Below are 16,752 nucleotides of genomic sequence, written 5' to 3' on the forward strand. Positions count from 1 at the left end.
TATTCTGTTTTTGGTATTTGTTGTTATAGCGGCAACAGAAATACATCATCTGTGAAAATTTTAAAATGTCTAGCTATCACGGTTCATGAGATACAGCCTGATGACAGGCGGACGGACGGACGGACGGACGGACGGACGAACGGACGGACAGCGAAATCTCAGTAATAGGGTCCCGGTTGACCCTTTGGGTACGGAACCCCAAAAAACGTACTTATAAGTCTATGTAACAAACTTATAATGATTTTCTGTCTAACATGAGCGTGTGTCGTGTCATAATAAATCCAGGTGTAACATATGGCCTAGATCAACCTAGCCCACTGAGCTCAAGCATCAAATCTAATCATAGTAACGAGTTAAAACAACGGGTTAAAGTAGTGGAAGTGGTTTAATTGAAATATTAAAAGTAGTGACATATTGGTGAAACTACTTCATACTTCACGTAATATATTGCTTGAACTTTTCTATTTGTCACTATTGTTCTTCTCATGATGCTCATTCATGATAAACAATGAATTAAATTTGTTCAATCTGTCTTGTGATTGCTAAGAACAAATTTATCGTAGTGTCTGATTTTTCCTCAGTGCCTCATTTAAATGAAATGTCTTGAATATATGTAGTACGCAAACGTATTAGTAAACATTTTGACGATATTCGAGTTGTTGACATCATTGCGGCACAGAATATTTTTGTGTTGGTAATATATATAACATGAATGTAAAAATAAAGTATCAATATGAGAACTGAGCCCTTATAAACATGTTCTAAGTTTTTAACTAGGTAAAGTGGAGTCCTAATGCGTCTATAACATACATACTTTAAACGAAACATTTTATTTGTGACTAGCAACCTGCCCGGCTTCGCAAGAGTTCCACGATTTAAAAAAAAATTATACACCTAAACTCTCCTCAAGGATCACTCCATCGATAGATGAAAACCACACAAATATTCGTTTTGTAGTTTTTGGGTTTATCGCGAACATACAGACAGACGCGGCGGGGGATTTTGTTTTGTAAGGTGTAGTGATAGTGATGTGGATTCTTACTCCAAGTCAGAATATAAAGAGATGCTAGGCTAGACAATCTCTTCTAGCATTCCGAGGTCTGTGTCTCGCCGGGGACACGGTAATTACTCGTCGGATAATTCGGCCACGTGCTCTAACCGGGCCACGCTCACTTTCCGATCTTGTTAATGTGCACATAGATATTAATTGTGAGTAAAAGGTGTGTTGTTTCTGTTTACAAAATCAAAGCGGGCTATAATAGTTTCTTGCTACAGACTTGACTGTGTAAGACATTTATTTATTTTTGTAACTGCTGACCTGAAAGCGTCACGACAAGTAGGTGTGTAATTTTCAATGCCAACTAGGAGTTTTAGAGTAACAAAGTATTATCTAGTCTATTATTAAGGATAGAACCGAAAAAAGAAAAATATTGATCATATATATCAAACTTGATCGTGTTCTATGCTGCTTGACAGTAAAATCAACAAATTTGTTTATTTTATACTTTCGTCATGGTGTCTCAACTTGTGTAAGTAGCTTTTAAGTCAATTCAACAAATTTAAGCCGCCTTATTAAATCTTGATATAAAGCATAAAAGCAACCTTGGCATCACTTTTTGCATAATCAGCGTCGAGATAATTCGTTCAACACAAAAGATACGTAACAATTTAATAATCCGTGATAATAATAGCCTCATTGAAGACGGCTTAATTAAGGGCTCATTTTATTTCACTATTTTTTACTATTGCTAAATAGCAAAAAATAAACAAATGTTTCGCAAAGAACTATTCGTATATTTCATTGTACCTATACTATTGGTATTGGCATGTTGTTTTGCAAGTTGCACTTAAAATGATTACTTACAGCATTTGTCTTTTAAATGACACTCATAAAAATAAGGCTCTATGTCCATTACGATGTTGTTTGGTTGTCCCTTTTGCATTCATTTTATATTATAGCCAAGTGGTTAGTCTTGCGACTGTCGTAGTATTTATTAGAGATACTAGAAACATGCATACATTTGACTTTCAAAGGCGTTGTAGGGAAGAATTACCCAACCAATTTCTTAAAGCTCCATTTGTCGGTTCAAGAAGTTGCATTGCAAACTACAGAGTACCATGGGATGGGCCCTATTCGAAGCATGAGATACGATAACGATAAGTTCTGGTTTAGATAAGTTTAGTTAGATATCGTTTGTATGTCGTATAATTGACAGAAGAAGCTCGATTCGGGCAACCAATGTTACTTTGACGTTAGAAATATCGTAGATAGATCTTATTGGGATCACAGCGGAATCGAAATAAACGTCAATTTTGACATGTCGTTTAGTTATCGATCTTTTAAAGATCTTTCCAAGATCTTAACCGTGTCTTAATCATTCTCGGGCCGAATGAATTTAGTTGATCGACTAAATACCGCAATGTAACGATAATTTCATGCAAGTTCTTGTTCTTGAACTGTTTAAATAGGGCTTTAACCAATTAGCGTCCATGCCCACTTTTGGGAACCCACCATTTTTAGGGTTCCGTACCCAAAGGGTAAAACGGGACCCTATTACTAATACTCCGCTGTCCGTCCGTCCGTCCGTCTGTCACCAGGCTGTATCTCATGAACCGTGATAGTAATTTCAACAGAAGCCTGCTGCCGCTATAACAACAAATACTAAAAAGTACGGAACCCTCGTTGGGCAACTTCGACTCGCACTGGTTTTTCTAATGCTGTTAGGCACAGTTAAATCAGAAAATTGAATCAAATGCCGTAACCCAGGTGGACCCAAGCAAGTGGGTACAAATGGGCGGTAATGGGTTAATGAGAATTTCGTATGACGTTCTTAATATACTTGTACAGTCAGCATCAAAAGTAGCGGATGAAACAATGCGCCAAAAGTATCTGATATTCCGGATAACTTCTCCAAACGTAGATAAATTTCTAAAATTCACGTTCAAAAGTATATATTTTACAGTCTTAGTTGTTCTATATTAAATACATCCCTTTTTGTTAAGCTGTTACAGAATGGTAGATACTTATGAAGCGTTATTTGATCCGTTACTTTTGATGCTGACTGTACTCCAAAGGGGACATTGTTGTATTTTTCAAAAAACCTATTACTTCTAAATCAGTCACAGGCGTTAATTTTTTTATAATAGTAAATAAATATTACTAGAAAGAAATTTTTATACACTGTTCGATTTAGTCCCACAGTAAGCTCAATAGGGCTTATGCTAGACGACGATATACAGCGTGTATTTTCCATACGACCGCATAATCAAAGGGTAGTTAATTTAGGCTTTAATGAACACACTTTCATAGGTTTTATAAAAAAGGTCGATTTTTATTTTTTCATATAAAATAATTCAGCATCTCAAAACGTCGCATTAATGACGTCGCGAATGGCACTCTCTATCAGTCTCCCATAAGGATAAACACAGACCATTGCAAGAGAAACAAAAGCAGGAAGATATACCAAGTCGAAATTAATAAGCGATGAAGATGAGCTGATGAACCCTTATTTAGCTTTATTCGTATTATAGGTATCAAATTACCAATTGGCTCATAAAATAAAATGTACCGCTTTGCCTTAGCGTCCACCATAGTGGAGAAAACTTGATAAGACTTAAGATTGCGTCTGATTTGCCGTTTTCGTTGTTGGCAATTGATAAAGCGAAAAATTTGTAAGATAAAACTATGTGACAAGCACCAAAAGTTGGGGAATCAGTAGGGCAACAATATTAATATATTGATGATTGAGTAATTGGTTTATTAAAAACTATAATTCCCCTAATGAGGTCGCCACTGGACGGTCGGCGCAGTCTCAATAAGAAATTCGTTATTGAAACCTTTATGGTGGCCTAAATGTGTTCTTAATCTATAATAATCCCAAGGTCGTGCGTAAGTGCTGACAGTGAAAGTAAGTGAAGTATCACACTCGTGGCAATACAATAGTGTTCGTTTCAATGAGGCAAGATTAATTCATAATTAATTTAATTTTAATTGTATGCATACAACGCTGACATGAGTCTGCGCCTGCCTTTGTTGGTCTGCTATTGCGAAACGGATTTCGACTCATACAGGTAGCAGTAGGTATAGCAATGACTTGTAATTTTGCTTTCATTGGTAAAACCATAGTACATAGGCAAATACCAAAATAAAAGAAAAACATGTATCGGGATGACAGATGCCACGAAAAGTCACGTGACTATTTCAGTGATGTTTGCGGCAAATTGATGGCTTTTACGCCGTAATCAGGAAGCGGGCTGCCTCGATGATGAGACCAGAGGGCCTACCGCGAACCACGTTCGACGTGTTGCCTCCCAGTCACACTTACGTACGAATTTACGAGTGCGACAGAGAGGCAACACGTCGAACGTGGTTCGCGGTAGGCCCTCTGTGCGCGGCTCCACGAACACTATCCTACAAACGCTGGCCGAGTGGTGGGACTCCCCGATACTGAGGCAATGGATTCAGCTCCATAGCACAGTGGTTTTTTTAAAGTATTATTCATATGTAATTGTAATTTTAATTAATTTTACCAATTTATTTACCCATTGTTACTAACATACATATTTAATTTTAATTTTTACCTTAATTAATATTGTTATTTTAATGTAATGTATATGGAATTAATTTTCTGAATTAAATTATTGAATTGAATTTCCATACAGTATTTAATTCTCGATTGGTGTTTTCTATCAACCACTGGCATCTTAGTTAGACCCCCTGAAAAGCGCAGATTTTGTAGCGATAGAACAGAACATTTTTAGAACGCATTAGTACATTGCTGAACACCCCGCTACGTACAGGTGCGTGTCCCAAATAGGTGTTTGCATTTCGCTTTGGCTTTTTAGGGTTCTGTACCTCAAATGGAAAAAACGGAACTCTTATAGGATCAATCGTGTTTCTATCTGTCTGTCCGTTTGTCACAGTATAATTTGCTCCTACACTACTGGACTAATTAGGTCAAAATTTGGTACACATACGTAAGTCGGTGACCCAAAAACGAACATGAATTTTATACGCAGGAGCCACTTTCGGGGGGTAAATTAGAACATTTAAAGTTGAGAGAACTATATACCGTGTGACATATTAAATGAAAGAGCTTTTTGTGAGGATCTCATTTTTTTTACAGTTTTAAAAGTAAATCGTTTTGGCCGTATGCTCGTGTGCCACCGACGTAATAGGTATAAAAAAAATCGTTTGCTCTGAAACAACTAGGTCTATAATTTAAAAAAAAAACACAGAAAATAGTTCTCTACCTATATTATAGGAAAACTTCAAGAATTCTATGGTCAAGTGGGAGTTCGAAGAAAAGCAATAGGTATTGTTAAAAATGTGCGAAGTACGGATCTCTTTTGGCGTGAGTCCGACTCTTACTTGGCCGGTTTTTATACTGACCCATAATTGATCCTATCAAAACTATAAGGGATCCTAGTTGATTACGGAACCCTAAACGGACCGTTATCTAATGATTATTTATAAAGGTAACATTGTTTTTATGCTTGTTAAACAATCATTAAATATTATTATTTTTCTATTCACACTTTGTATGTACAGGGTAGGCAAATAAGAGTGATACACTTTGTTTTTAAATATTATTTATATTAAGTGCAAAATGTATTAAATCTTTTTTCATAAATATATTATTCAGGGTTGGTAATTGTATACAGAAGATAATTTCTGCCAAATGTCTACCTCTAGCAGTAAGCATTTTTTTCTCAAATGTTTGTGTTGTTTAAAACACGTTGTTTGCTCGATAAATTTCGAGAAAAAGTGACAGTGATTGGAACCCAATATCCCCAAATTTTGCAGCTCCTGACTTATTTCTGTGAGGTTATCTAAAATTACGTGTCTACGCTAACAAGCTGATGAAATTTAAACAGTTAAAATTGACTATCCGACACAAATTTACTAAGATAACGCCGAAAATGTGCAAAAATAAGCTGAAAATTGCGATGATAAGGGCTTACATTTGCCTGCTGCTAGGGGTGGACATATGTCAGACATTATGTTCTGCATGTATTTGCCAACTCTAAATAATTTATATTTTAAACAATACTTAATAATTTTTGAACTTAATATAGTTAAAATTCAAAAACAAAATGTATACTTCTTATTTGCCCATCCTGTACCTATTTACATTCGAATTAAAAATCAACAATTATAGTGGTATACACTTAAGAAATCATGTATTGAGCTCTACGTTAAAGTTAAGAAGAGTGATAATTAATTAAACAATAATACTATGAGTAGTATAAGTAATTATTACATTCAGTACGATCCAGTCACGATTATGCCGAAGGTTCGATTGTAAAACTTTTACTTGACCGTTACGCTGTTTATAGACAAAGAATTCGGCAATGGCTTAAATTATATACTCATAAGCATCATTGTACTAATCCAAAATCTCTTATTTTCTATACGACAAATAAGCGTGAAATGATTTGTAATCACGAGGTATTTTGTGATTGAACGTGTGTTTTTGGACCTGGAACAGTCTCTGTCTAAGTTTTGTTCGTATGTTCGTGTGTTTGTTCCTGAGTTAAAGATGTGCTATATGTATTTAGTATATATTTATCTAAATAAGTATCTATAGCGTCACCTAGTACCCAATACCCATAATATAATCTTTGCTTAGTTTGGGGCTAACTAGTTCGATATGGGTAAGATTGTCCCCGAAATATTATTTGTTTATTTTTTTACAATACTTGTCCATTGGGCTTTTTTTACCAGATAGCCCTAGAAGAGTACTACAGCATTCAAAATTGCAACCCATGCAAAATTTCTGGTTGTATAGCTGCTTTAAAAGGATCTGAGGAAGGCTTGTTTTATTTGGGCGTCGATTAGACCTGACCCGCTTGCATGAATTACGTGGGAGTCAGGAAGCGATGGCCGATTGACCTCTGGGCTCGGCTAGTCGGCGGACATTACCTTAATCCTATAATATTTTAATCGTTACGTACATCGTTTTCTAGAAAATATCCATCCTTTATTAATTTATTCATTACCCTAATTGAAGACACAATCCAAAGTTTTTAGGTCAAATATTACGAGTACAAGAGACGCAATTAAGTTAATGCATATCACTGGGTCATCATACTTATAAAATAAAAACCAAAAATGTTTGAATTACTTTGTTGTTAGTTTGGGTTGTGTTGTAATGGTTTTAAAATATAAAATGATTGTTTTATTATCGATTGACCCTTAGAGAAAGATTAATTAGACGACTAACACACTATACTGTAATTAAACTATAATATAATTTATTCCGAAAGTGCGATAAATAAAGCCGATGCCTTAATTTAACCCCACTTATTATTAACCCCTGCGGCGGTTACTATATCGCAATACAAATTAAGATCCTTTAATTGGGTCGGCACTGGGTGTACGCATTAAATGTTTCATGATGATCGGATTGTAATCAAAGGGAATTACTTACTTTACTAAGAAGATTAATCGATTTTAGCAATTTAATCTAATCCAGTTCTTACGACAGAAAATAATAATATAGTTACAATACTTCATCGACACCTTCGCGGTGTTATCCCAGCATTTACTTATAATACTTTTTATGCTGTATTAAGTACAATGTATGTAGGTACTACCTATGTATGACCTTTCGTCCCTCGGTTGAAAGTTGAATAACGTAAAATTCATACTAGCGTTTTGCATTCTTACGATTATTTACAGAATGTTATAAGCTTGAAAGGCGAGTACGTAAGTACTTGTCTATTGTTATTATAAACCTTATTAGACATTTATTTAGGTTGATACTTGAATAAAGCGGGTTGTCAATGCAGTATTTAGAAACTCGATTGTCAATTTCAGGTTAGTGGGTCTGTTAAGCCGTGATGATAGTGACCTTCGTGTTTTGATAGCTGTCATGCCGTGGACACTGGTCTGACCTGTGATAAGTGAGAGCTAATATCACGAACAAATCTTGTATGAGGAAATCGGGGATCAGGTTCTCGTAATGTCAAACCACTGTGTCAAATAAATTCCGATAGAATTGAGCATCAATACACCTTAGAAAAAGAAATCCCCTGCTGCGCTGGATTTTCATGCGGTTTCCACTTATCAATATAATGATTCTTGAGGGGAAGGCTTTGATGTATGATTTGTTAAAGTTTTGTTGGTTAAAGTGGAAATTGGTTGAAATATGACGATGTTTGCTAATTTTGGCGATAAAAAATCAAGTTTGACTACTCGTTCGAAGCTATTAGTTAAGTATAATATGATTTTCGTACAATACATCTAGTAACATCTAAAATAAAAGATAGTGTGATTAAATTTGCGAATCTTAAGAGTGACATTTCTGGCGTTACCATGGACAAATTTATCGGCGGCCGAAGATATACAAAATTCGTTAAAGTGCTTAATCTCAATCGTAGTACCAGCGCGTACCTAGTGCGGATGATGAGAAATGCTACTTTGTGTGGAGATATAGTCGATTGTGTACTTGTCTCCATTGTACTTGTGCTTGATTCTAAAATAAAATTGACAGTTCTAATTAGAAGCGTGAAGTTAAAACCCTAAATTGACTCATTCTGTAAAAGCGAAGTTATTGGTTCACACGGTTTTTATAAGTTAAATAATCAAATTTCCTATCCCATCATTATTCTACATAACATCACGACGCGCCAATTATTTTGATCGATTTTCCGGATAATCAATGATTTCTTAATGGCCGGTCTTCTTAATTGCGAATATCTTCACGGTAACTTATTTTTATTAAGTTCATTTCGAAGTATTTTTTTACGTTTTTAGTAAAATACTATACACACCTACTAGCCTTCAGCCGCGAATTCGTTTACGTACAAGTCCTTAAAATCTTTCAACCCCATGTTTACCCCATAGGAGAAGAATTTACAATAACCCTTGTGGAGTGGAGTGGAGGTCTACATCATTTGACGATTTTATTTTGCCTCTTATCCTGTGTATTTTGTTGCTTAATTATGTTTAAATGTGTATATGTTTCGTGTCAATCGCTAGCCAAATCTACTTTTATTTAAAAAATCCCTACCCTTTTTTTAATATAGGATATTAGTACTTACACAATTTCACTAAGCCCCTCATAAGCTCAAGACGGCATGTGTTGTGGGTACTCAGACAACGATATATTCAGTGTGAAAATCCAAATAATCCAATGCTGGCTAATTATTTAAACGGTTGTAAGCATAGGGGCAAAGAAGAATATTAAGATAAATTTTACTTAGAAATACAATGAAAATATTAACCATACAAAATAATCTGGCCCGCAATGTAAAGCAACACCAAAGTTACGTTATACGAGCTTTTTAAAGTAACTGTCAACGCTTGTTGGCAGTTACTATAAAAAGCTCGAATCTCGTAATATCGTGTCATGTTATGCCTCGTAATAGATATTTGCAATACATTCCTGCTCCGTAAATTTTCTAAATATAATTACGAGGTCATAATTAAGTGTAACTCAGAAAACTTCTTAATTAATAATTACACGGATAAATTCCATATCTCGTTTAATTTATTGTTTGTATTGGATTTACACGCTGTATAATATATAACTACTTAAGAGCAATTCCTAGCTGAGCATTCGCCCAAGACTCAGGAACAAATAAATATGTATGCTCATCACACAAATAAATGCCCTTACCGGGATTTGGACCCAACACCATCGGTATCATAGGCAGGGTCACTAATTCACTAGTCACTAGGCCAGGCCGGTAGTCAAATACTATATGGCTCACAAAATGCCAACGGATGTTGTTAATGTAACTGAATTTCTGTGTATGCCGGTTGCTGTAATGATGTATTTTGATCTTGATCTCTGACTCCAAACTGCGTAACTAAATTTGTTTAACACTTGCCAATATATAATATGATTTTAAGTACTGCGGCCTTCATGATAAAACGAGTTGCCCATAATAATTACTACCGTAAACGAAAAAACTGTGTTTTTCTAAACGCGTCGTTTAGCGAAGATTTCCTACCAAATAATTATGAAGTCGTGAGCAATTGTTGAGGATGTGTTCGTACTCTGAACACGGTTACTAAAGTTTCTTGGATCGTTTTAGGGTTCTGTACTTGTCTATTCGTACCTACGCCGTGACATTTCTGAATGTAATGCACTATGGGCCGATTTCACATTTTCTATTCAGTTTTGGGGTTTTATATTAGCAAATTCACGACAATTTAAATTAGTCATATTTTTGTAGAGCACGACGTAAGCAACCAAAAAACCTAAGTATTAAACCGCCATCGTAACTCTAGTTCTAACAGGGTGAGCATGAACAAATATTAACAAGTACCTATCTGACGTATTGATTATGGTAAATCAAATATTACTAATACCAAAACGAATTCAAAGAATTAGGTATTAGTAGTATTTGATTTCAAAATTATATATAACTTCTAATTAAGCAGACGCACTGTGTCTTATTACATGTCCTTGTTCTGCAAATGACCACTATTTAAGGGTAGGAGTCAACACTTTTTTTATGTTGTTAAACTGGAAGTCACACGTTCAATAAATCCGTGTCGTCGCTAACCTTAACATTGCGTACGCGCATGACTAACCGTAACCGAGGAAGTGGTTACGATAATCCACGATCCATGTGACGTCATAGTCGCATCATCTTCCAAGTTCCTTTTTATATGTATTTCAATATGAATATTTATTATAGGTACATACGAATTGTTCAATTATATTTCGTACCACACTGAAGAGATAATAACAATGTTATTTGTCAAAAATATTAAAATTACGGGTACAAGCCATTATCGCCTACTGCAGGTTTTTTATACGATGACGACGGTGGCAAGCAAGCATACGGCCCGCCTGATGGTAAGCAGTCACCGTAGCCTATGGACGCCTGCAACTCCAGAGGTGTTACATGCGCGTTGCCGACCCTTTAAAAATCTGTACACTCCTTTTTTGAAGAACCTCATACTGTAGACCCTCGGGAAAACCTCGGCAGGTAGCTCATTCCACAACCGGAGCGTACCTACTGCAGGTATAGAAGGTTAACGGTTATCGGTATTATATGAGAAGTATCTTATCGAGACGATTCTAACAAATCCGAATTCAATGAGTTTAAGCTTTTTATCATAAAGTTCGTATGCCCACCTCCGGATTTAATTAACCGGCGAGTGGGAGACGGCGACGCGGACGCGCCCTAAGCGCATTGAATAATTTCACTACAACATTTGTAACGGTAAAAAAATTACAAGAGACTAGCTGATGCTTTATTAACCCTTTAAAAAGATAAAAAAGCGGCCAAGTGCGAGTCGGACTCGCCCATGAAGGGTTCCTTTATGACGTATTAAAAAAAACTACTTAAACTATAGATCTCGTTCAACATTTTACCACTTTGGACACACATTTTACCACTTTGGTAGTGTCTCTCGCGCAAACTATTCACTTTAGAAAAAAATTATATTAGGAACCTAAATATCATTTTTGAAGACCTATCCATAGATACCCCACACGTATGGGTTTGACGAAAAAAAATTTTTTTTTTAATTTTATGACGTATTAAAAAAAACTACTCACTAGATCTCGTTCAAAACAATTTTCGTTAGAAGTTTGCATCGTAATGTATATCATATATTTTTTTTAGATTTTTCATTCTGTTATTTTAGAAGTTACAGGGGGGGGACACACTTTTTTTTACTTTGGGAGGTTCTCTCGCGCAAACTATTCAGTTTAGAAAAAAATGATATTAGAAACCTTAATATCATTTTTGAAGACCTATCCATAGATACCCCACATGTATGGGTATGTTGAAAAAAAATTTTTTTTTTAATTTCATGACGTATTAAAAAAAAACTACTTACTAGATCTCGTTCAAACCAATTTTCGGTGGAAGTTTACATGGCAATGTATATCATATATTTTTTTTAGATTTTTCATTCTGTTATTTTAGAAGTTACGGGGGGGGACACACATTTTACCACTTTGGAAGTGTCTCTCGCGCAAACTATTCATTTTAGAAAAAATTGATATTAGAAACCTCAATATCATTTTTGAAGACCTATCCATAGATACCCCACACGTATGGGTTTGATGAAAAAATATTTTTTGAGTTTTAGTTCTAAGTATGGGGAACCCCCAAAATTTATTGTTTTTTTTTCTATTTTTGTGTGAAAATCTTAATGCGGTTCATAGAATACATCCACTTACTAAGTTTGAACAGTACAGCTCTTATAGTTTCGGAAAAAAGTGGCTGTGACAGAATCGGACAGACAGACGGACATGACGAATCTATAAGGGTTCCGTTTTTTGCCATTTGGCTACGGAACCCTAAAAAACGCTGACAAAATTCCTTTACATATTTTCATGCACAATTTAACGTAATGTACATTAAACCAAGTTATTTTACCGACACAAAAATATTATACATTTCTACTGTATTTTACTTTAGAGACGCGTTTGGAATGACTTTGTTTTTCAGACAATATAGAAAAACAGTTGTTTTTGATCGTACAAAAGAGGTCGTTGCTTTATAAAAGGCAACAATTAAAAAATAGATCGACGTATGAAGTCATCGAAGGAGCAAAAAACCGTAATTTGTGGGATGCTGATTGGAATGGATAGGTACCTATTTATAGTCTACGGTAAAAACTAGTCATGCTCCCCTCCTGTATTCAGATACTTATTTTCTTAGAGTGTAAGTAAATGACGATTTGAATTCGTTTTGATATTTTTATGCGCATGATTTTGATATGTTAATATTTGATTCGTAAGCATGTACTCGTATATTTGTTATTGTTGATAATTTACGTTTTTCTAGCATGTAAGTGAATTGGTTTGAAACTAAGCTTGCATTGCGTTCAATAAATAAAAAATAGGTAATTACCTATATAAACGTTTAATTTAATTAAGCACGTTTTAGTACTGGGGCTGCAAAACAAAGCTGTTATTTTGCTTGCATGTATTTACTTATACAAAAATATAAGTAGGTAGATACATATGAATTAAATCTAGTTTTTGGGAACGACATATCATGATTTATGAATGTTACTGAATCTCGATAAGAATACTATTTTCTGTCACCTACTAGACACTATAACTCTTCCAACAGACTCGTGACATAACACGCCATAGCACGAAGATCTATAAATTACGCTTTTTATATCACATCATAAACCATCACGCCAAAGTAGCCTTACCGAGTACCAAGGTCTTTTTTATAAGTGTTTATATTATTTCAAGCTTTTAAGATCACTTGAAAAGCTTTAAATAATTTATTTATAAGTTGATCATACTGATAAAATGGGAATGGAATCAACCCTGAAATCTCGAAAAGTTGGCCATTGATCGTCACCTGCCACTTCAAGAGACGATTGTACTACCTACATATTCTTGCACTCTTGCATATAAATTACTTACTTATCTATTGTCCCGAACAAGCATCGACGTCTGATCAGGTAAAATGTATGAAACCACTTAATTATTTTTCGCGGTTTCAGCGTTGATATTATATAAAAAATATTGTTACCTAAACAGCCCATATAAAACATATTTAGTTTAATTGGAGTAATATTGTTTGACACTGAATCGCCCTCTTGTTTCGTCATTTTGTGATTTGAAGATTAACGTAATACTGAGAAATCTTTCTTAATTCTTGATAGGAATATTTGTTTAGGCCCTCCAATAACTGTTCAAACAAGAAAGGTACTCTAAAAAGTGAGCTACGTATAAACGACTTGTGTCGTTCTAAGAAACTGACAAAAGGAGTTAAAACGAATATACCAAATAAACTAAGTAATTCAATCATAACGCATGAACTCAAATAAGTCAAACCTCAAAAAATAATACTACAAATCATACTATTTAAATGTTGTTAGAGATTTAATAACGGGTTCTGTTCAGATTAGGAGACAAATGTTTGAAGGTGAAAATAAGCATCTACCAGTAATCTGTTAATATAGGTATAGTTTGCATTTACAGAATTCTGCCTTTAAATAAAGCACACGTACTACCTTAATAATAGTTTATTGAAATGTAAAATATAAAAGTAAATGTCTATCTAGTAAAAAAACTATTTAAGTATGTGCACAGAAGCACACAACATAGGCCTTCTTGGGTTACCGTGGGACTTAGTCAATTTGTGTAAGAATGTCCCTATAATATTTATTTGATAAAAAATAAAACTTCGATACTTCGCTGGTCTTGTGGTAAATATTGTATTGCTTGCTAAGGCGCTGTGTGCTTAAAACAGATGTTTTCATGGTCCTGGTGTGTTGCAGTTCACACTATTAAATTATTCTTTAAAAACATTTGTTGTTGTAAGTACCCATAGTAGGTTACGTTACCGGTCATAATTGGATTATGATACGTGTTATGTTATGTGACAACTGAAGCCCACTTTACCATTTACATTGGTAAACTTTCCCAGCGCCGACAAAGGAAAAGTAAAAGAAAACACCGGTCGACACTTTCTCCGCGTACAACTAAACGGCCAAACTTGGCTTTGTTTTGTCACGTTATCTTCGTCTCTCCTTACTAGGAAACATTATTTTCTTTCGACTATACTTTAAATTGTATGAAAACAATATCGAATGTTGCCTTTGGAAACTTAAAACATTCTTGCAGTAAGAAAAAACGCCTCTGCTTTGACAGGCGTTTCGGCAGCTATTCCGTTCCATTCAGACAACTTATTAAGAACGGTTTTTCAATATACAATATTAAAAAATAAACGTGTTATAATGATGAAGAGGTAAGTAATAAAATATGTAACATGCATATATTTATTATTTTTAGATTAACAGTAGGTTTTTATGTTGGTTACGACTTTTAAAGGAAACTAACATTAACACTTATCAATAAGTAGTCATGAATTGGAACAAGCGTACGAGTACCTATGTCCGGATTCTAGTCTTCAGGGTGCGTAGACAAGATGCCAATTGTTAACACTCCGTAGCGAATGAAACGCAACTGTCTCTGTCGCACTAATATGGGAGAGTGACGATAGAGAGAGATAACTACGCTAAGCTACGGAGCGTGAATGATAGTAATCTTGTCTACGCACCCTGGTCTCTATTTCAAACGATTCACGTTCAGCATTCAAGTTCAATAATTATATACTTAGATTTTTTGTAGATTCAGTTTTTGATAATGTTTAAAAGTGGCGGAGCCATGGGGGTTCGGCAGGTCTATAGCTCACAGACCCACTAGTCACATTATCAATTGCTAAGTTATTTAAATAATAGTAAACACAAATGCACAGAAAAAGTTTTGTCTACTCTCTTAACATAAAGGTCATTTTTGAATTAACTTTAATAACGATATACGTACCTTTTGAAGAAAAAAAAAATAGTACATGCGTATTTATCTTTACTGATATGTTGACTAGTCCTAGATTAAAAGTCGTTCAATATCATCATTATATTCAACCTTTATATTCAATATGTTTGCCAGTCAGCACCACGTTTTGCAAGTTTTGCAACCTACTCAGCATATAATAGTTAAGTGATGAATGCTTGCCTCAGATCGTGTTGATATGCCAGTCCGTTTGTCTGTCTGTCAATATGTCGTGATGGATTGGTTTGAAAGGGTAGATGTGTGATATGGCATGTATAATGTACCTAGAAAATACATTTTAAAAACACCATGGGTGATGAACACCTAATGAATTGTAATGAATTAAAGATTACTCATGTGATGAGTACAGTTAATTGTTTTTTACTCGTATTAAAATCGTGTAAGTACCACCCACATATAACCTTTCAGTATACTATAATAAAAAATCAATATTTTTTACTATCATAGAAAAACATCTTATAATTAAAAAACAATAGTGGAGGCCAAATGAGATCATTTGTACATCATTTATCATTGCGCATGCTTCGATACATCAATCAATTTGTCTGTGATTGTATGGAGGGATTGGAGGGGACAAGGGGCATTATAGACACCTTAAGGATATATCGGGATAACTTTAAAATTAACTAATATATGACATTGCGAGTGTAATTAATTACCTATTACATAAATTAACACACTTTTATGTAAACAAAATATAATTAGCGGAATCTACCACTTCTTTGACTTGCTGCTTGAGGCATTGTGTGCATTACCCCAATTATAATTAGTATAAGTTAAGAATAATCAGCGCTATGATCTGAGGATGATACGCCACCTGTATGGGGTGAACCCATTTTTTCTGTTTAGGGTTCCGTACCAAAAAGGTACAAAAGGCCCGTCTGTCTGTCACATCGCCAATTATCTAGAGAACTATCTAAGCTATCTGTTTGAAATTTGGAACAGCATGACTAACCCGAGCGCATAGAAAGTGTTTATTTTATTTTAATTTATTATAGAAAATTCACAATAAGAGCGGGGGCCATGATTTCAAACCCCCTAATTAATAGAATCAGGCGTTACTTTGCGGAAATCCATGCTAATTAAAGCAAGAAATATTACTTTGCTAATCCGCGAGAAAATAACGTGTTAGTCAATCAGTGCTGCTAACCCGTTATACTTACTTGCGTATTTTTACATGCAATTAATGTTCCCACCCTCCCACCGCAAAAATAAATATAACAACCCACCACCAAAAATACAAAACTAGAGAGAGTATAGAGAGGCGAAACACGTGTCGACACCCCCTTATTGTTAAAGTTTACCGAAGAAAAATTATGACATTTTTATATAATATTATCATAAATTTTACAGATAATCACACCTCTATCTTGTTATTTTTTTTAATTAACATAAAACATTTTTGAATTTAGTTTGCAACGCATCCATTACAAGTTTTTATTATGCTTGAAAT

At 34.7% G+C, this 16,752-nt stretch overlaps 1 protein-coding gene across 2 annotated transcripts in view; it reads right to left on the minus strand.

The window, feature by feature from the left end:
* Positions 1–16,752, minus strand: part of LOC133516211 (uncharacterized) — a 142,753-nt gene that overhangs the window by 108,147 nt on the left and 17,854 nt on the right. The gene's annotated exons all lie outside the window — the stretch shown is intronic.

The sequence above is a fragment of the Cydia pomonella genome, chromosome 3, assembly GCF_033807575.1.
Source record: "Cydia pomonella isolate Wapato2018A chromosome 3, ilCydPomo1, whole genome shotgun sequence".
NCBI classification, from domain to species: domain Eukaryota; kingdom Metazoa; phylum Arthropoda; class Insecta; order Lepidoptera; family Tortricidae; genus Cydia; species Cydia pomonella.